Raw genomic sequence first — 22,170 nt, 5'->3', positions numbered from 1 at the left:
CTTCATGATATTTCTATGACATATATAATTATTATGTTGGGAAAACTAAGAGTCAAAGAACATAGGTTACCAGCTTAGGGACACATGGCTATTTGTAAGAAATGCAATTTTCAAATGGATAACCAGGAAGAAACATTCTGTTTTCATTAATAAGTTATGAATTAAATGTGGAATTTCCCATAGATACATAGCATTTGTAATTTGACGCACAAGGAAGTGTAACATTTAGCTTGCAGGAACATTAATGAGTTACTAGTACAAGGAAGTAGACAAAGAAGCCAATTATTACACTCTCTTTTGGTGAATTCTTCCTTTGGTTGCCTTTGGAGACTTGAGACCTCACAATTTGTCAAGAAGCACACACTGCATGGTTGAAGCCAAAGAAGGGCTAGAATAGTCACTACACACCTATTGTATTTCAGGGTCTTTACCCATGCTATCTTATTGAATGCTAGCAATAACCCTATCGGGAAGGCCCTACTATCTCCATTTCACTGATGCAATAAATAGAGTCACAGAAAGGTAAAATCATTCAAAAATCAAAGTCAGTTCTCTTGATTACCAAGCTCAGTGCTTTGCTGGCGCTTCATACTGTGTCTCCTCAAAGGAAATTCTCACAAGAAAAGAGATCTAATGTCTCAAAATAGACGGCATTTCGTTCAATCTCAGAGACAAGTAATGTACGAAGAGTTGGGCCTGAGTTATAAGAAGTGCTTCTGTAATTATGAAAAGAGCTGGGATACTGCAGTATCCAGTGGGCACGGTGGATAGAGACTAACCTCTCTCCCATTTGTGGAGCAAAACACAACTTTCTGAAGGACACCTATTACTGTGGGAAGGTCCCAGGGAAGAGCAGTGGACACTTATAAATGTGAGAACTGCCCAGAGCCAGGAGGGCAGGTAGTTTTAAAAGCCAGAGGAGAGTTTTATCAGGCCAGGGGGAGTTTTGATTGCTGGAGTCTGTCTTACACTCAGGACAATTACTGTCCTCTACTGTGCTCATTGAGCCAAGAGAAAGAAATTACTGAGTGTGTGTGTACGTGAGGATGTGTGTGTGTGTGCATGCATGAAAGAGAGAGAGAGAGGGGATGAGTAGAGCCTTGGAGGCAAGGTGGGTAGAAAGGACCCGTTGATGTATCCCACATACCCAGAACCCAATGTAAATGCTAATCAATATTTGTCAAATGACTGAATGAATTAATAAATAAACAAGAGTAGGACGGAAAGTGACAGGTCCCAAGCTTTGGGAACACCATAAGCCTCCCGCTCTGTGCTTGGTTACCAAGTGAGGCATATTAGCAAGTCTCCAAGCTCCCCACACTGTCCCAGGCCTCCATGCCTGTGCACAAGCCTTGTCCTGTGTCTGGGATGTCCTCTACAATCCTCCTCCCCAGACCTTAGTCACATGGTAGATGCCTCCTTTTCCTTCTATCTCTTACCTCTCTTTTCTCCTACTTTGTTGTACATACCTCCCTGAGAGCAGAACCAGATTGTGTTCTGTTTGTGTGTTTATATATCTTAATTCACACTAGAGTGTAAGCTCCTGGGAGAGACCAGAGCTTTTATGTCTTTAGCACTTAGTGTATTTTTTTGCACACAGGTGGATTTGCAAATGAATGAATCAATCAGTCAATGAATGGATGCACTAGGCAAACCGTCTTACTTCAATTTGTGGCCCAGGCTGAAAACAGAAAAGCCCTGTGGTTACAGAGAGAATATTGGCGTGAGGCCCAGGGAACTGGGTTCAGGTCTCACATTTGCTCCCAGCTTACTGGCTGACTTTGGGAAAGTCAGTTGCCATCTCTGAACCTCACACCCATTGGACTAGATAACAGTCAATGCCTTCTCACCTCCTGGGTTCTAGAACTTAAGGTTTTAGCAAGAGTTTCTGTGGATTAGAAGCCATCTCTGTATCTGAGTTAATACAGATACAGAGGCCACATTTTTGAAGCTGTGTTTTGTGGAGCGCCAATCCTACAAAATGTTATTAGGTGTTCTGCAAAAAGGGAGTGGTAGTCAGAGCTTGAAAATGGTGGAGAAAACGAGGTTAACAGCATGAGTTTACTGCAAGCCATTTCAGCTCATTTGATATGAAAATGGGCATTGGGACACCTCGATGGAGACATACTATACCTGGGATTGCACTAGTTCATACCCTGTGGAACAAGTGATCCATAGAACTCATTTTGGAAAAGTTCTGTGCTGGGTGTTTAAGAAGGTCCTTCCACTGCCAAGATTCTAGGAATTCCAGGTTTTGACCCAGACTGGGTTACACTCTCTTTGTAAAGGAAGCTGTTTGTAATGAAGTAGGTTAGGATTTCTGTGTGGTATCAGAGGGGTCAGGAAGGCAGAATTAGGACTCTGGGCTGGTTGCACCGGGGACCCAACTCTGAGCTATTATTCTCTGTAGTGATCTGGTCAACAGGGGTTGGAGATCAGGATTTGACCTTGTGAGCCTAGAAACCCTTCACTTGCAGGTCGAGTGAGAGGTGCAGGGGATATGGTGAGAAGTGAAGAAGGAGGACTAATAATTATTGAACACCTCATTTAATTCTCACAAGTCTAAGAGACAGGTGTTTCTCTGCCTACCACTTTACAGTTGAAGTGAATGAGGATCAGAGAAGTTCAACACAAGCCTAAGGTCACACAAACAATAGATGGCGGACCTACAGTTTGAACTTGGGTCTTTTGGGCTCCAAAGCTTGAATTCTTCCCATACAACATGGTTGTCATAGCAGGGCACTTGTTTTATTTATTTATTTATTTAATTTATACAGAAACCTTTTTTTATTAATAAATTTTCCAATTCACAAATTTAAACCTAGCTTCTGGGTTTTTTTGTTTGTTTGTTTGTTTCATTTTGGTCACGATTTCTTGGGCCATTGCTTATCTGTCTACTCTTTTGTTTGTGAGCCTCCTCACTTCTTACATGTAAAATGGGAATAATACTTTCTCTGTTTCATCAAAGTTGTCATGGGGGTAAAATGAAAACATATTTTTCCTTCCTCATACTTTTCTTTCTCACTTAGTTCTTTAAACAGAGGCTCAGTAAAAAAAAAGTTGAATATGTCAGTTGTTTTTATGTAATGGTGTCAATCCTAAGCAAGTTAGTGTAAGTGTAATTTATAGTTCCCATGACCTTCCATGAATATTGGGGGAATATATACACATTACTGGTTTTATTAAACTACATAAGTCAAGCAGATGGTAATCAAAAGTAAAAATCACCCCACTCTGTCCTTGAATGTGTTATAAGTGCAAGTAACAAACCTTGTCTTTTTATTTGTGTTATAAATAAAATTTATGAGAAAAAATAGCTCAAAGGGACTAATACTGTATATGTTTGTTTTTGGCTGTCCCTCACTGGTGAAGCTTGTGAATGGGAGAAATTCCTGAGCACAGCACTCAGGGTGGACGTAGCCTCATGATTCGTTCAGGTAAAATAACTCTTGCATTTCCTGAGCAAAACCCTCAGAAATCCAATTGCCGTAGCATTTTCTGGTTTTGCTTTTAGCTGGGCAAATTTGGTGGTAGGACTTTACCTGACCTTGGAGTTCAGGTAATTGTTGGGGGTTTAGAGTACTGTCTTGCAGTGGAAGTGAAGAAGCTAACAGAAAGGGAACAGAAGTGAAAGTTCTTTACGTTCTGGCAGGACAGCAGTGCACGTTATTGTTCACGTCTACCATTGTTTAAGGCAGAATTGAGGTAGGCTGGATATCATGGCATGACCTGAACCCCATTTCAAGATCCCCCTCATTCTTTGTGCAGTCCCATGACTGTCCCCTCCTTTATGAAGTAGTCCCTGATTAACTTTCCCCGTATTGTTTCCAGCCTCAGGAGGATTTTGTGTCTCAATTATGGGTTCTCACATAACGTAATTCATTCTACAGCCACAGAATGTCTTTCTCGTGTAGACACATCTTCCATAATTCTTAATAGAATTCCTCATGGGCAAGAGCCAACACGCTTGATCTTCCTCTGTGTGTCCAAGTTGTGGTACAGTATATGGTAATGTTGGAAGGAATAACAACCAACATTTCCCGAATGCTTAAAAGTGCCAGGCACCCTTCTAAGCACTTAACAGAGATGAACTCATTTGTTCTTTACAACACCTCTATGAGGTAGGCACTACTCTAATTTCCATTTTGTAGATGAAGAAACCAAGAAAACATTCCACTGAGTGATTCATTGGAAGGAGCCCAGAGAGCAGAGGTCAGAATTCAGACCTAGGCAGTGTGGCTTAGAGCCCATATTCTTGGGCACAGTACTGGTGCAGGTTGGGTTCTCTGGAGGCAGACAGGGAGATAGAGTTCAGGATGTGGCATGTTTACTGAAGATCAGTCCCTGTAAGGAAGCAGGATGGGGCAGAGGGAGAAGTCAACTTGGGCAGAGCTGGTGAAGAATGCTGGAATGTATTGCTTATTAGAGTTGATCAAACCTGGGCTCGGATGGCTGGACCTCTATATCCCTGCCTTGCCTTGTCTCCAGATATGGGCTGCCTTGGGGAAGGTGTGACTATGGGCAAAACAGCTTCTTCCAACTAATGTAGACCCTGAGGTTGCTGGTACCTGGAGGCTGTTCATCACACACTCCACAGCTGGTCAGAAAGTCCTTCCGTGAAGGCAGTCTGGATGGCCCCATCCATGTCAACCACATATACAAGTTTGCCTCTCAGGGGAAACATAATAAACATTTGCTAAATTAACATAGTTTTCATTAATGATAATAACTATAATAATGGCTATCACTTTTTTTAAAATTTTTGACTGTGTTGGGTCTTCATTGCTGCTTCTGGACCTTCTCTAGTTGCGGCAAGCAGGGGCTACTCTTTGTTGCAGTGCGCGGGCTTCTCATTGTGGTGGCTTCTCTTGTTGTGGAGTACGGGCTGTAGGCATGCGGGCTTCAGTAGTTGTGGCTCACGGGCTCTTGAGTATGGGCTCAGTATTTGTGGCACACAGGCTTAGTTGCTCCACGGCATGTGGGATCTTCCCAGACCAGGGATCGAACCCGTGTCCCCTGCGTTGGCAGGCAGATTCTTAACCACTGCACCACCAGGGAAGTCCCAGCTATCACTTCTTAATCGGTAATTATGTACCATATAAAGATAGTTACAATTTATTGAGCCATTAATCATCATTAGAGTACACTGAGGTTAATGCTATATTACATAACCTTATTTTACTAATGATGAAATAAAAATATACTGACATTAAATAACTTGTCCAGTATTATATAATTAGTAAGTGGGAGAGCTAGGTCTCTTGCAGGTCCTTCGGACACTGGAGTCCATACTCCTGACCTCTAGGTTAGTGTTTGTATCTTCCCAACTTGATTGCTGTGAGCTTCTCTACAGCAGATGCCATGACTCTTTCAATTTTGTGACTCTCATCACATAGCAATGCCTGACACACAGCATACATCGATACACATTTGTTAAATGAATAAGTTGGTCTTCCATAATCATGGTTCTGATAGAAACTAGAAAAATAATTTAATATCTTTGATTAGAATCAACTGAGTGTTTAATAAGGCATACTGAAGCCACGAATCTGTGTTTATTTAACAAGTCTTGTCAAGGCTAAGAGTTGTTAGTGGAAACAACAGGAAGAACACACACATGAAATGTGCACAAGTGGCTGGCGTGTCGAGTAAATCACTCAGAATGAATGAGACACCATGCACTGTCATGGCAAGAGCACTGCTAGAACTGAGGAGGTTTTACTTGCAGACATTTCACTAATGTGCGGTTTGTTGTTGACAAGTTGCTTCAATACTCCCGTCTGAAATGAGGAAATTGTAGAAGATGATCCTTGAGTTTCATTTAATAATTCTATGCTATGATTCTGTAAAAATGACATAAAAGCAACCCCTGACATTCTGTGAAGGAACACAGAGCAGAACCAGATTGGTGGGTTGTAGACACTGTAGGTAGATTTTAGCTGAATATAATAAAGGAGAGAGGAAGTATTCCTCCTTCATTACAAGTGTTCAGGCAGAGACTGACCGTAGTCAAGGGTGCTCTGGGTGGGCCTCTCTGTGTGGGGTCAAAGGCTGGATGAGGTGACTACAAAGACCAACTAAATCTAAGAGCCTGAGAACATAAAAGGCAAGTATTAAATCGCAGAATTTACAAAAGTGTCAGAGAGTAGAGTAATAAATTGTACTGAACAGTGCCTAGAATATAGTAGTTGCTCAGGGAATATTTGTTGAATAAATGAATATTTGAATCCAGTTAATAATGATCAATGCTTAAAATTAAAGTCGAATGTAATTGATACATACAATCTTGGATAGTTTGAGGTTAAAATGAGATCATCAATGTGAAGGTGTTTGGCAAATTTTTAGGGTTATTGTTTGGGTTCCCTAGAAAAACAGAGCCTGAGACAAGGAATTAGCTGCAGATAATACAGTTGCATCCCCAGTAATTAGAAAAGAGTGAATAAAAATCGTTGAGTACATGTAATAGGTCCTAAGTAGGTGGTAGCCATGGCAACTGTTTCTACTAAAGAATGAGGATTTTCCTGAGCATAAAGGGGCTCAGGCAGAGGAAAGAGTATTTCAAAAGGACTGAATGGGACAGAGCTGAGTATTCTCTGGGAAGGGAAAATGGTTTTGTTTGCGATTGGGAACAGGAATTGAACGAAAGGCAGGCAAATGCCTGATCATGAAGGCCTTGTGAGCCAGACGTAAGGTGTTTGGACAAGTTTAAATACATTGAACAAATGCAAAGCATCCCTAAAACTAAGTACAAAAGATAACAAAGTTGAACTCAATAAAGGACCAAGAGAATGAAAATATCCAAATGATGAAAGTGACCATGAAGAACACAAACTCAGGCATGAAGATCCAGGAAAAGCTAATCCAAAAAGAACTGTGCCTTTTCTTTTCTTCTTTCTCTTTTTTCCCCTCTTTTCCTTTCTTCTTTCTCTTCCTCCTTTCTCCTACCCTTCTCCCAATCTCTCTCTCTCTCTCTCTCAACATCAAACACGTTTGAGGGGCCACAGATGATAGATTTTAACCTGACCCTCTATTTCCTATTGGAGATTTCTTGCAAGGAAGTGCATTTGCAGTTTGTACAACAGAAACACTTGTAGTTAAAGCTGAAGTTCAGAGGCAGGTTGATATGCATGTAGTGCATTCTGAAATAAACATCTTGGAAAGGATCTTAGGGGTTATGTTTGAATGTTAAGGACCACTAACGATCAATAGCACTTTATTGATAAAATCCTAATCCCCATGCTGAAATATTGAGTTGCTTGTAGTGTTTTGAAGCTGCCACGCTGGTTCATACCTCTGTGCTTTTACATATATCCCTCTCTTTGGATTGAATGCACAAGTTCCACCAGCCTCTCTTCACTGCCCACCTGCCCCACCCACCTAGATAACAGCAGCATTATATTTTATCTAGTTTACATTCTCCATAGCACCCTGTACTTACCTTAGCATTGCCCTGAGCCCAGTGCATCTCAATCTTTAACGCGCATAGGAATACCCCAGGACCTCGTGAAAATGTGGATTCTGATTTAATAGGTCTGAGGGGGGACCAAGATTCTGCATTTTTAAAAATCTCCCAGATGGCAATGCTGCTGCTGGTCCATAGACCACACTTGGAGTGACAAGGCCTTAGCCCACCCTATTGCAATCATCAGTTTATTTGTCCTTTTGCGTTATTAAGACCAAGGAATTTTTTAAAATTTTATTTTTATTGAAGTACAGTTGATTCACAATGTTGTATTAATTTTTGCTATACAGCAAAGTGACTCAGTTATACACGTATCTACATTCTTTTCTTTAAAATAAATTTATTTATTTATCTATTTTTGGCTGCATTGGGTCTCTGTTGCTTCGCGTGTGCTTTCTCTAGTTGTGGCGAGTGGGGGCGGCTCCTCTTCGTGGCGGTGCGCGGGCTTCTCATGCAGTGGCTTGTCTTGTTGTGGAGCATGGGCTCTAGGTGCATGGGCTTCAGTAGTTGTGGCACGCAGGCTCAGTAGTTATGGCTTGTGGGCTCTAGAGCACAGGGTCTTTTTTATATTCTTGTCTTTTACGATTTATCCCAGGATATTGTGAATATACTACTAACTCCAAATTCCCAGTCCATCCTTCCCCTTGGTAACCACAAGTCTGTTTTCTATGAGACCAAGGAATTATTTTTGATTGCTATTACCTAATATAAGTGTGGCACAGAATACGATACTCAGTAAACTTCCGGTGAATGAAATGTATAAGCACCATCTCATGAGTTCATTATAACAACCTGAATCACTAGAACTATTATTAGCCTTTTTTTTTTCTAAGGAGGAGATGAAGACTACGATAGGTTAAATAATGAACTAAAATGTTCCCAGTCAGAGAGTGACAGAACCAGAGCTCTAAGAAAGTTCTGGTAATTCCAAGTCTTGTGTGCTTTCCATTCCACCGTTTGCCTTCCTAAACCCAGACTGCAAGGCAGGTTAGACCCGACAAGTGGAGAGCTTTTTTTTTTTTTTTTAAAAAAAAGTCATAATAAAATGCAACTATTCTTAATGCCGTGTTTAAGAGATTGGAACTTTACAATCTTAGCCTTAGAGAACACAGACAATACAGAGTTGCAGGAAATCCTTAGTCTTGAGAGATTTGGACCACACTCCAAACTTTGACGTTCTACCCCATTCTCACAGCTGAACAAATATGACATATATAATTGTCAAGCCCACCATTGATTTTATGAATTAATTCTTGGGATTTATGGTGTTCTGTGCTCTCATTTCAAAGCACCTCACAACTGTTAATTATTTAAGCCGCCTTACATCCTTCAGAGGAAGGACAGGGATATTATTCTGTCCTGAGCCTGGGGGGAGGAGGAGGTCAGGAAAGGTAGAATACCAGTGGTTACCAGAGTCAAGGGGAGGAAGGATCAGATTGCACCTGAGTGAACTCAGAGAGTTTTATTATGGAGGAAATCCTGCTGACAAGACTGGACAGGGCTTCTCTTGTGGCTTTTTGAGTCAGAGATGAAACAGCCAAGGCCATTTTTGATACCTAACAATAAGATCATAGCTATCATTTATTGAATACTTACTATGTAGTAGGTAGTGGGCTATGCCATTTACATTGTTTCATTTAATTTCATAAAGGAAATGTAAGTTGTATAATAATGACAAAATTACCAGCTACTGTGTATTGAGAATTCATGCCATGCAGGTACTTTACATGTCTTGCCTTTTTAGATCCTCACAGCAACCTCATAAAGCATGTGATTCCTACATTACAGAAGATAATTAAAAACCCAAGTCACTTACTTGATACATAACAAAACTGAGATTTGAATCTAGGACTTAGCTGCCTCCAGAGCCTGGACTCTCTCCATTTAGTTCTATCGACACATCATTTCCTCCCTCTGAAACTCAATCTCCCCGTTTGTAAAATGGGGCTAATAATAGCTACATAACAGGGTTTAATGAGGTTTCTCTGTGATAATATCCCTGGAAATTCATAAGGATGTATTAGCAAGATCATGAGTTTTCAGGCAACAAAGCCCCAAGTTTGAATAGCATCTTAATTTTTTTTTTTTGCGGTGCGAGGGCCTCTCACTGCTGTGGCCTCTCCCATTGCGGAGCACAGGCTCCGGACGCACAGGCTCAGCGGCCATGGCTCACGGGCCCAGCCGCTCTGCGGCATGTGGGATCTTCCCGGACCGGGGCACGAACCCGTGTCCCCTGCAGGCGGACTCTCAACCACTACACCACCAGGGAAGCCCACGTCTTAATATTTAAGAACTTAATATCTTACATTAGTTACTTAGCTTTCTGAACCTCAATTTCCTTATATGTCAAATGGGGATGATAATAATATCTACCTTACAGATTTCAGTGAAGATTAAATGAAAAACTGTATGTGAAGTGCCTACTTCAGTGCTTGGCACATAAAAGTGTTTACTGTAAGCTGATTTTTCCCTTTTTCCCCACATTCTTCCCTTTAAACTGTCTCTCAGCAAATAACATCACCATCCTCTCAAATGCTAAATGAAATCTTGGAGTTCCTTTATAAACATTCTTACCCTTGTCATTCTCATTTAACAATTCCCAATCATATTCAATGCGTTACATCAGGAATAGAACTTTTTCATCCAGCACTTCCTATAGCCCCATTCTCATGTCAAGTCCCTCCTACTTGTGAGGCTGATTCTCAGTGGCTTAAGGTTCTAGGAATCCCTATTACTTATTTTCTGTGAATTGCTTGGAGGAGGAGGGCTGGCAACTCTTATGCCAGGTTCTCAGTATTTTATTGGGGAGTTGTCTTCTATACTTATTCAAATAAAGGAAAAAAGAAAGAACATCTACTTGAGATGCATTATACTAAGTGTGTATGTTAGTAATAAACACCATTAGAGTGAACGAACAAATGGACTCTAATTTTAATTCTCATTCTTTTACTTACTATTAACAAAGTAGCTTTGGGGCTTCCACAAGACTAGAGAGTGTGAAATTTTGTCCACCTGTCTGCTGCAAATTGTCCAGAAACTTCTAAAACTTGCTTTGTGATTGCCTAGGGGGATGTTGGCCCAGTTGCAGCCTTCAGGTTCCATTCTCTAAGCCATGAAAACCTAGGACTTCTCTCCCTGCAATGCCTCCACCTGACAGATTGAGCTGTACCGGGTGTTTCATTGGCTGATACAGCTGGTGGCTGTAGATGAGACCTTGGGCTGGGGACTGATTAGAATTTTGTGCCCCAAATACTGAAGTGTTCCAGATGAATGGTCCCTAGGAGAGTCCCGATTAAATGATAAGTAAGATCAAGGAAAACCCTTTCACTTACTTTGGCTTAGAGAAAAAAGTGGAGAAACTAGACTCTTCACTTTTATTGAGGATATCTTTCAGTTCTAAACAATTTTCATTCTTACTTCTTCACCATGTAATAGTAATAATAGTGATGTTAATGGCTAAAAATATGCCAGAAACTATTCAAATCACTTTAAATACATTATATAATCCTTACAGTAAGTCTATGAGGCATGCGTAGTATTATTATTCTATTACTGGTATTCTGAGTTTGAGATTGGGCATTGACTGGATAGGTAATTTGCAACTTGCCTGTGTTCCAACCTAGGCACTCTGACTTGAGAATTGGAGTACTTAACAATAATAAGTACAAAATATTAATGGCCGCTTTGCATGCATAGAGTTTACGAGGGGTGTTCACGTGTATGATCTCATTTTATCACTACAAGAATCTACTAGAGTAGGCAAGGGATAATATTCTTCTTTCATCACTGGGAGGCTGTGGGATATGATAGCTGAGAGCATGCACTTTGAATTCAGAATGATACGGGTTTGAATTGTGGTTCTGAAATCTGGGCCTCAGTTACTTCACCAGTCAAATGTATATTAAAATGTCATGTCCTAGGACTTTTGTAAGGATTGAATGACATAATATAAACAAAGCACATCACACTGCATTGAATAAATGTTAACAGTTGTTAGCTAGTTTTCAGTAGAATTTTCTGTTAATGAAAATATTCCATCTGTGCTTTCGAGTATGGTAGCCACGAGACTACTGTCATTTGACATGTAGCCAGTGCAACTAAGAAACTAAATATTTAGTTTTACATCATCTTAATTAATTTGCGTTTAAGTAGCCCCCTGTAGCTAGTTGCTACTATATGGAACAGTGCGGCTTCAGAAGATAACACAGCTAGCAAGTGGCAGACTTTGAATTTGAGCCCTGGTCTGTTTGATTACAAAGCCAGGTCGCTTTCCATTATGTGAATAGGCACAAAGAGGCTTTCTGGTTCTTTTATAGTCTATTCTCTTACTTGGGGGTGGAAGGGACCCCTCCCCCATCCACAACCAGCAGAAGAGGGGCAGCCCTGGGGGTGGAGGGTAGCCTGGAGCACACCAGCCCGCACTTCCTCCTCTCAAAGAGCTAGAACAGGGAGTGTGAGCATTCATACTTCTACACAAAAGCCCTAGAGGTCGGGAGGCTCTGCCTGAGTGGAATTCCCTTTGTTGCAGTGGTAATTCTTGCAGAGTTCTAGTGTTACTGCTACAGCGGGTAGGCCAGCTAGGGCCCCAAGTAAGTAGGACACCTGAAATCTCTTAGTGAGAAAATAGGAAAAACACTGCTCATTATTAGGGCGAGGCCTTATAATAATACCATGGGCCAAAGGGTTTCAGGTTTTCTTGTTTCCATGTGCAGGATTTCAAAAGCCACATCACCAAGAATATGTTTGTTGCCAACTTGAATATACGGATCATCCAATGACTCAATTCTTCCATGGCCCGGTCTGACAAAAAGGCTTTAGAATTCTAAATAAATAGTAGTATTTCTTCTTTGGCCTTTATTATTGCTGTCATTGTTATTATTAATAAGGCATTTAGTTTCTATAGGAAAGACTGGATGGGACAGATTTTAGAGGCAGGGAGATGAATTACCACGTATGCAGAGAATTTATGTGTGAGAGGCAGTTATGAATATTTATTGAATGAATTAATTAATAAATAAATCATTCTTTGCAGAAATTAAAAGCTATTTATTATCTCATATCAGTTGGGATTATGGAGTGAGGCCTGGGGCAGATGGAGATTATATTCTAGGCAGAAGGACCAGCATATGCGAAACCCTTGGGGTTAGAGGGAACTTATACTTTGTAAAAACTGATATATCAGATTAGGATGATTAGAGCTTGGGGGAAGGGGAATGAGATGGGGATAAGAAGTTGGGGAGAGGCCAAACTAGCAAGTCAGTTTACATTAAGGATTTTGGTCTGTAACTCAAGAACAACAGGAAGAATTTGAAGGTATTTGAGTAAAGAAATAGAACTGTCATATTTGTATTTTTTAAAAGGTCACTGCTATTGTGTGAAAAACAAACTGGAGAGGGACAGGGTGGACACAGGGAAATTATTTGTAGCTATTGATAGTAATCCAGGTGAGAGACTAATTTGCCTCAGGGTAACGGATGTTGGGTAGAAAGAAGTGGATGGATTTGAGAAATAAAGAGAAAAACAGATAGGACTTTGTGATGGTATGAATGAGGGGATTTGATGAAGAGAAAGGAATCAAGGATCATGGCAGGTTCAGGTTCATGGCAACTCTTCAAGCTTTAATATCTCAAGATGGAAATAATGTGTGTGAAAGTGCTATGTAACACGCTGTTTCATTATCTGTGGAATACAGTTCTTTATTTATTATCTATGCTCTATTTATTATGTCCAGGAGTGAACTATAATATATACTAATAAGTTAATGATCAGAGAGCCTGTTTCCTGAAGATGATGGTGAGATCCTTGAGGTCAGAGACTGAATGTCTGCGATTGGTTCTCTCTAGTTCATGTGATATTGTCCCTGTCACATGCTCATTAGTTTTGCCCTCTGTGTTGGTCCTTGACCTTCTTGCTCTCAGATCCATTCCTCATCCTTCCCTGCTTGTCCTTATGTCGCAGCGGGGCTGGCCCTGAAATCTTTGCTTCCTAGGCTCCTATACCAACCAGCTAACTTCTGGCTGGGTTTCCCTAGTGGGATGTACTCGTGCAAGATTGGAGGGTGGGGAGAAAGGAAGAGCCAGGGTGTTTTCCCTTCTTTCTGCATGTCTTCTATCTCAAACTGAGGCTTTATCTCTTTCATGACCCCCAGCTCACAATGATTCCAGCTTCAGCCAGGTGACCTTGGATTTTGGGCACCTTGCTTTGTCCTTCCTATTTATGGGGTGGTAGCAACTTCCTGCCATGGCTAACTTCTGGAGTGACCCCTGGTTATCCGTGTAGCTTCTCGCGTTTTTATCTCCTGTACAACCATTTCCTTATATTAAATTCCTTCTATTTTAGACCCTTGGAGTAGTTTTTGTTGAACAGGTTAGATGCTGAGTGATATATAAATACACAAAGACCAAATTTTATTAATGATCAAATAGCAGTCTTTTCAACAGAAAAATATTTTCACATAAATAAATTTTAAAGTTTTAAAACACATAATAGAAAGGAAAATATCCTGTCAATATGAGCACACTTCAAAATTATAAACAAACTTAGAATGGTCTTCATTGTGATTTAGCAATAACAAAATTAATTGTACTTTTTTCAACTTTATTTTTTTCAGCTGACTGAGCTTCAGAGCTGAGATAAATGCTTTCACTTAGTGTTCTTTAAATAGCTTTTAACTAGTTTTAATTTGAAGAAAGAACATTCTTCAGTAGAGACAGGAGAGGAATTACCAAAAAATAAAATAAACAAGCAACATACTTTGGAAAAACTTGCCATTATGTCATAGTATTACATGCTATCTTGGCAAATTTATAGATAGTTTTAATTTTTTTCAGTTTCACTTGGCAATGGTTTGACACAAAACAGTGATATCATTGGCAATGATTCTGTTATGTTGCTTGAAAATTTATTTGGAGTCTTCTCTGTGTTCCTAACAATAGACTGTTTTTCCAAGATAATATTAATTGATTTATTGATGTACTTATTTGTTTGTTAAAAACATTTATGTGATGACTACTTTATTTTCTTTAAGAAAACTCAAAATATTTAGATGTAGAACAGTCCTTTGAAGGACCTTCTTTGAACATTATTGAAGCTATCAATCTATTGAAAAATAATTTATTCAGATGAAATGCACACAATAGAATTAACTGTTTTTTTAAACAGAAGCTTTTATTATTATTATTATTTACTTTTTGGCCATACCCTGTGGCTTGCAGGATCTTAGTTCCCCCACCAGGCCCAACCCCACCAAGGATTGAGCCCATGCCCCCTGAAGTGGAAGTGTGGAGTCTTAACCGCTGGACTGCCAGAGAAGTCCCTAGAATTAACCATTTTAAAGTGAACAATTCAGTGATGTTTAGTATATTCACAATGTTGAGCAAAGGTCACTTCCATATATTTCTAAAACACTCCATCCCTCTAAGTAAAATCTCTTACCCCTTAAGTAGTTTCTCCCCATTCCCCCTCCCCACCCCGCAGCCCCTGGCAACCACCAAGCTTCATTCTCTCTATATAAGTGTATTTATTCTGGATATTTCACATGAATGGAATAATACAATATGTGATGTTCTGTGCCTGGATGTTTTCATGTAGCATAGTGTTTTCAAGGTTCATTCATATTGTAGCATGTATCAGTAATTCTTTCCTTTTTATACCTGAATAATATTCCATTTTCAGGTATGTACTACAATTTATCTTTTCATCCATAGATGGACATTTGAACTGTTTCCATCTTTTGGCTATTGTGGGTAATACTGCTATGAGCATACGTGTACCTGTACTTGCTTGTATACCTGTTTTTAATTCCTTTGGGTATAGATGATACGAGGGGTCAGATGGTAATTTTCTGTTTAACTCTTTGAGGGAATGCTACATCATTTTCCACTTAACCATTTTACATTCCCAACAACAATATACAAGGGTTCCAATTTCTCCACATTTTTTCCAACACTTGTTATCTTCCACTGTTATTGTTTTCTTTTTTTTTTTATAGCCATCCTAGTGGGTGTAAAGTGATACTTCCTTGTGGTTTTAATTTGCATTTTTCTAGTGGCTAATGATGTTGAGTATCTTTTCATGTGTTTGCTGTCCATTTGTATGTCTTCTTTGATGAAGTATCCATTCAAATCTTTGGCACCCTTAAAAAAATTTTTTTTGTCTCTTTGTTGTTAAGTCATGGAAGTTTTTAAAAATTCTGGATACTAGACTCTTATCAGATACATGATTTGCGAATATTTTCTCCCATTCTGTGGTTTGTCTATTCACTTTCTTGATAATATCCTTTGATATACAAATGGTTTTAATTTTGATAATGTCCAATTTATTTATTGTTTCTTTTGTCACTCATGCTTTTGGTGTCATATCTGAGAATCCATTGCCAAATCCAACATCATGAAGATTGATATATTTTTAATGTTTGTGAATTTTTTAGTATGTCTTTTATATCATGTAAAATTTGATAGATATATAACTATACATACATGTGTGTATATATGCATGCACACACACATATATCTGACACATGTCCTTTTACAAAGTATTTTAAAATTTATTGATTCCTTTTATCCTTTTAACAATGTTGTGAAGTAGAAGAGACAATAGTGATTATGCTCATTTTAAAGATTAAAAAAACCCTGAACCTTAAAAAAGAAAAAGTCAAAGTCTCATGGGTGGTAAATAGCAGATGTAAGATACAAATTCCAGCTGTCTGACCCCAATCATTAGTCTGCTCCATTCCACCATCTTGTGCCTTAATATGTTTGCTGAATGATGTGAACCAGAGAAGGGAGGGAAGGAAAACTCTTTGTTGTATTCCTACATGCACAGGCTTTATTAAGGTCCTTTTGTGTGCATCATCACACAGTTCTCACACCATCCTAGAGGGAGAGTTTAGTATTCTGACTTTAAAGTGAGGCTCAGAGAATTGGTGATTTACTGTGTAGTATTCAGGAAGCCAATGGCAGAGCCAATGGCAGATCCCAAATCAGCTTGACTCCTTGTGATAACCTAGCACTTAGAAGAAAGCTCAGTGTCAGGGGACTGTTTCAAAGACATATAATAATAGAATCAAACCAAAAAGTGGAAAGTGATATCGGAATTTTTCTATGTCCTCAATTGCCTACATGTAGTGAAAGCTGAGCAGCTGTTTCTCACTGTTACACCTCATATGCTTAAATGACAAGCCCTGATTTTTTTCCCCCTTTTTAATCACTCCTTCAACTATCATCCTTGACAATATGAAACATTCCACCACAGGAATGTGGAACCATTTTCCACAACTTCAGCCTCCAGGCCCAGCTGGCCAAGTCCTGTGGTACAGCTCTCCCAGCCATGGATCCTCATCTGGTGTTTAACAAATTGTGCCCTTCCCCCAACACCCCCTCCCCTTCCTGCCCTTGGCATACACACCGGAAATTAAGGACTAAGGGAAATTCACTTCTGACCTTTAATTCACTTTTTAATAAAGGCATTCAGAGTCACTTGCATGCTTCATGCCAGAAATAAGAGAGAGCCAACTTAATGGCCCTTTGAAGGAAAACCCATCCATCCTCATGCATTGGCATTTTTTCATTGTTTCTACCCTCAAAGTCATTGCTAGCCCTGTGCATGTTCGTGTGAGAACCTTGCCCAGTGTTCATAAATATTGACTGTCCTCAATTAATGCAATCAATGTTAGATGTTCTTTTTTTTTTAAACAAAGTATAATTGGCTTACAATCTTATATTAGTTTCAAGTACAACATGGTGTTTTGATATTTATATACATTATGAAATGATCACCACAATAAGTCTAATTATCATCTGTCACCATACAAAATTATTACAATACTATTAACTATATTCCCTATGCTGTACATTACATCCCTGTGATTTATTTACTTTATAACCAGAAATTTGTACTTCTTAATCCCCTTCCACTATTTCACTGATCCTCATTCCCCTCCCCTCTGGCAACCACCAATTTGTTCTCTATGTCTATGAGTCTGTTTCTGTTTTGTGTTTGTTTTGTTTTTTACATTTCACATATAAGTGAAATCATATGATATTTGTCTTTCTTCTTCTGACTTATTTCACTTAGCATGTTACCCTCTAGGTCTATCCTTGTTGTTGCAAATGGCAAGATTTCATTCTTTTTTATGGCTGAGTAATATTCCATTCTGCGTGTGTGTGTGTGTGTGTGTGTGTGTGTGTGTGTATCTTCCTTATCCTTTCATCTATCAATGGATATTTAGGTTGCTTCCACATCTTGGCTATTATAAATAATGCTACAATAAACACTGAGGTGCATACATTTTTTCAAAATAGTGTTTTAATTTTCTTTGAATAAATACTCAGAAGTGAAATTGTTGGATTATATTATAATTCATTTTTAACTTTTTGAGGAGTCTTAATACTGTTTTCCATAGTGGTTGTACAAATTTACATTCTCACCAACAGTACACAAGTGTTCCCTTTTTCCACATCCTTGCCAACACTTGTTATTTCTTGTCTTTTGGATAATAGCCATTCTGACAGCTGTGAGGTGATATCTCATTGTGGTTTTGAGTTGAATTTCCATGATGATTAGTGATGTTTAGCATTTTTTTCATGTGCCTATTGGTCATCTGTATATCTTTTTTTAAGAGAAAATTCTATTCAGGTCTTCTACTCACTTTTTAATTGGGTTGTTTGCTTTTTACTGATATTGAGTTGTATGAGTTCTTTATATATTTTTGATATTAACCCCTTGTTAGACTTATTATTAGAAAATATCTTCTCTTATTCAGTAGGTTGCCTTTTTATTTTGTTGATGGTTTCCTTTGGTATGTAAAAGCTTTTTAGTTTGATGTAGTCCCGTTTGTTTATTTTTGTTTTTGTTGCCCTTGCCTGAGATGAGGTATCCAAAAAGTATTGCTAAAACTGGTGTCAAAGAGTGTATTGCCTATGTTTTCTTCTAGAAGTTTTATGGTTTCAGATCTTACATTTAAGTCTTTAATTAATTTTGAGTTTCTTTTGTATATGGCATAAGAAACTGGTTGAGCTTCATTCTTTTGCAAGTATCTGTCCAGTTTTCCCTACACCATTTATTGAAGATGCTTTTTTTCCTCTATTGTATATTCTTGCCTCCATTGTCATAGATTAGTTGACTGTATAAGTGTGGGTTTATTTCTGAGCTCTCTGTTCTGTTTCATTAATCTGTGAGTCTGTGCTAATTCCCTAGTGTTTTGATCACTATAGCTTTGTAGTATAGTTCTAAATCAAGGAGTGTGATACCTTCAGCTTTGTTCTTCTTATTCAAGATTGCTTTGGCTATTCAGGGTTTTTTGTGGTTCCATTCAAATTTTAGGATTCTTTGTTCTATTTCTGTGAAAAATGCCATGGGTATTTTGATAGAGATTACACTGAATCTGTAGATTGTTTTGGATAGTAAGGACATTTTAACAACACTAATTCTTCCAATCCATGAGTGCAGTACATCTTTCCATTTATTTATGTTGTCCTCAATTTATTTCATCAATGTCATACTTTTCAGAGTACAGGTCTTTCACCTCCTTGGTTAGATTTCTTCCTAGGTATTTTATTCTTTTTGATGCAATTTTAAATGGGATTGCTTTCTTAATTTCTTTCTGATAGTTCATTATTAGTATATAGAAATATAATATATTTCTTATATTAATTTTGTTTCCTATAACTTCACTGAATTCATTTATTAGTTCTAATAGGTTTTTGATGGAGTCTTTAGGGTTTTCTATATATAATATCATGCAATCTTCAAATAGTGACAGTTTTATTACTTTCTTTCTAATTTGGATGCCTTTTATTTCTTTTTCTTGCCTTATTGCTAAGGCTTGGACATTCAATACCATGTTGAATAGAAGTGGTAAGAGTGGGCATCCTTGTCTTGTTCCTGATCTTAGAGGAAAAGCTTTTAACTTTTCACCATTGAGTATGATGTTGGCTGTAGTTTCATCATATATGGCCTTTATTTTATTGAGGTATGTTCCCTCTATACCCACTCTATTGAGAATTTTTTATTATAAATGGATATCGAATTTAGTCAACTGTTTTTTCTGCATCTATTGAGATGATCGTATGATTGAATGTTAGTTGCTCTTGAAAAGCAAATGATTGTGCTCTTATCCTTCACAGCAAAATTAATTAATGGATAGAGTTGTCTCAATTTTATATTATTTCCCCTATCAATTTTTCTTAAACCGTTGGTGATTTTAGTGTGATAATATGTATCAGAATTACTTTTTTGGTTGTTTAAGAAAGAAACACATTGAAACTGACTTAAAGAAACAAAGAGGGAAATTAATTAGTTCGCTTACCTGACATGGCTGGACCCAGATTATCTTTAGCAACTTGCCTCATTCCTTATCTTGACCTGCTTTCCTCTGGCTGGCTTCATTCTCAAGCAAATTCTTTTGGCAACAAGATAACATTTTCAGGTCCTCAGGCATATATTTTACCAGTTTGACAATATCAGTTGGAAGACAGAGATGCTGTTCCAGTAATCTAACTCAAATCCAGGGATTGCCCATTACATGCTCTTATCTGGGCCAGTCACAGTGTACAGGGCGCTGTTGTATTCTCATTGGTTGATGAGTCATACTCTCACCCTTGGACCCAGAAGTGGGGATTGGCCCTCTCTGAATGGACTAAGACTGGAGTAAGGAGGTTCCCAAAAGAAAATTGGGCTGACCTTTCCAGATGATAAGGGAAAAGAAAATAAGTAAGCAAAACTACAAATGCCCACCACATATCTGATATAGTACATGATAATTTAGGAATTATAAAGTTGTTACACAAAATCATAAGTTTGATTTCTTGGTGTTAAGCAAAAGCAACATTATTTTAAAGTCTTCTACAATTGAAGCAAAAGATGAATTTCAATTAGAATATACATTCAAGGAGCTTCTTTTGAAACCCCCTTTACATATATATGAATAAAAGTTGTAGTTGCCTATATTGATATTTTTACTCAGTCCAATGCGTTGTTTATTTTCAACCTTCTCTACCACTCATTGACTGACTGCTTAATATGTACCAGACACTGTATCTTACATTGAGAATAGAATGTTAAATAAAAAATCATTCCCATCCTCATGGAGGTTATAGTCTAGAGGAACTTACAAGCTACATCTAATTAACTTGTAACTTGTGACCTACTGGAGTTATTGGACTAATGAAGTGGAGTTGTTTCATTTTCAAAGAATTGGTATGTAAATATATCCATCTTATATAAGAATTTAATGGTTAACTGAATAAGTTGAATAATAATTATTTGCTTGAATAGTGTTAGGCATGTTATACTGATGATCACTTTTATACTTAAAATCATTCTATAGTTCTTTTTTACAGATAAAATGAGAGAAATTGGTCCACTGTCCCACAGCAAGAGGGTGGGTGAGCTGGGTGTTCACTCAGGTCTGACTTTGAAGTTTTTAAGGACACAATGACTGTATTGGATGATCTGTGACTTTTCTTAAGTCATGGCCATGAGTCACACCTAGAAATATATACACATATACAGTATATTTATAGTAGCTATTAGAAAAAATTCTCAAGAACTTCTGGGAAAGCTGTGATGACAATATCATTAGTCTGGTTCCTGTACCCTTTACAGATTCTCTATACCTTCCCCAGGCTCCCCATCCTTGTTTCTTCACCCCTAGGGCATTGTAAATATAGCAAAAGGAAATCTGTGTGTGTGTGTGTGTGTGTGTGTGTTTACTTATGGCGGCGGAAGGCTGCTGGCCCCAGAGCCTGTGAGTAAGCTATAGGTAAGGGATTTGTGGCCAAAGAGGAGAGTCCATGGCGAGAGGGAGAAGTGCTGCCCAGTGGGAAAAGTACTGGACAAGAAATCCTATGACCTGGCTTTGAATCCTGTCCCTACCACTTAGGAATTGTAGTTAGGTAACACCTCAGACTGTATTTCTGTTACTAGAAGTGAGAATCCACTTCCTGACATTTCGTACCTCCCAGGTATTTTGTGAGAATCAAATGCAGCAATCCTGTGAAAATTGCCTTAGGCAGTGTAGAGAGTTGTAATTTGTAAGGCTTTATTTTGTATATCATTGCTCTCTCTGTCTGCCTCTGCTTGCCCTCTCTCACACATACACCTGTGATTTCCAACATTGCAGAAGTAGCATAGCTCATGCATAGTGTAAACAAGTCCTTGCTTCCATTTTCCACTTTTTAATTTATTCATACCCATCAACTAGTTCCTCCAGAGTGTCCCATGTTCTGGATACTGTACTAGGTGCTAGAGATAAGGGAGGAAGCGTGATCTGGGGGAAAGAGTATGAAGTTTAGACTTAGGGTGTGAATCCTGACTTCCTCTTTCTTTAGTTGTACCATCTCGAATAGTCAACTAACATCTCTAAGCATTACATTTCCTCATTTTAAAATGGGAATCATTTTCATGATTCATAGAGACTTTACTGAGTGCTGGATGGACCATGAGGCTCAGTAAATCAGCCATTATTTTCTTCAAGACATTTTCCCTGTCATCAGGGAACTCACAGTTTAGAAGTGGACATAAGACATTTTTCAAGATTATTCTAAACCAAGGGAGAGAGCAGGTGGCTGGGAGGGGTCAACTTTTCAGTGGTTGGATGGTTGAGTACGGCATAACTTACCCAAAGGCACCCAGTTTGTACTTGGTAGAATCCCGTCTTGAATCCAAATTTCCAAGAAGTTAGACTTCTTTAGGTTTACTAAAATATT

Source organism: Pseudorca crassidens, chromosome 2 (assembly GCF_039906515.1).
Source record: "Pseudorca crassidens isolate mPseCra1 chromosome 2, mPseCra1.hap1, whole genome shotgun sequence".
Classification (NCBI taxonomy): Eukaryota; Metazoa; Chordata; class Mammalia; order Artiodactyla; family Delphinidae; genus Pseudorca; species Pseudorca crassidens.
Note: the sequence above shows the minus strand (reverse complement) of the source record.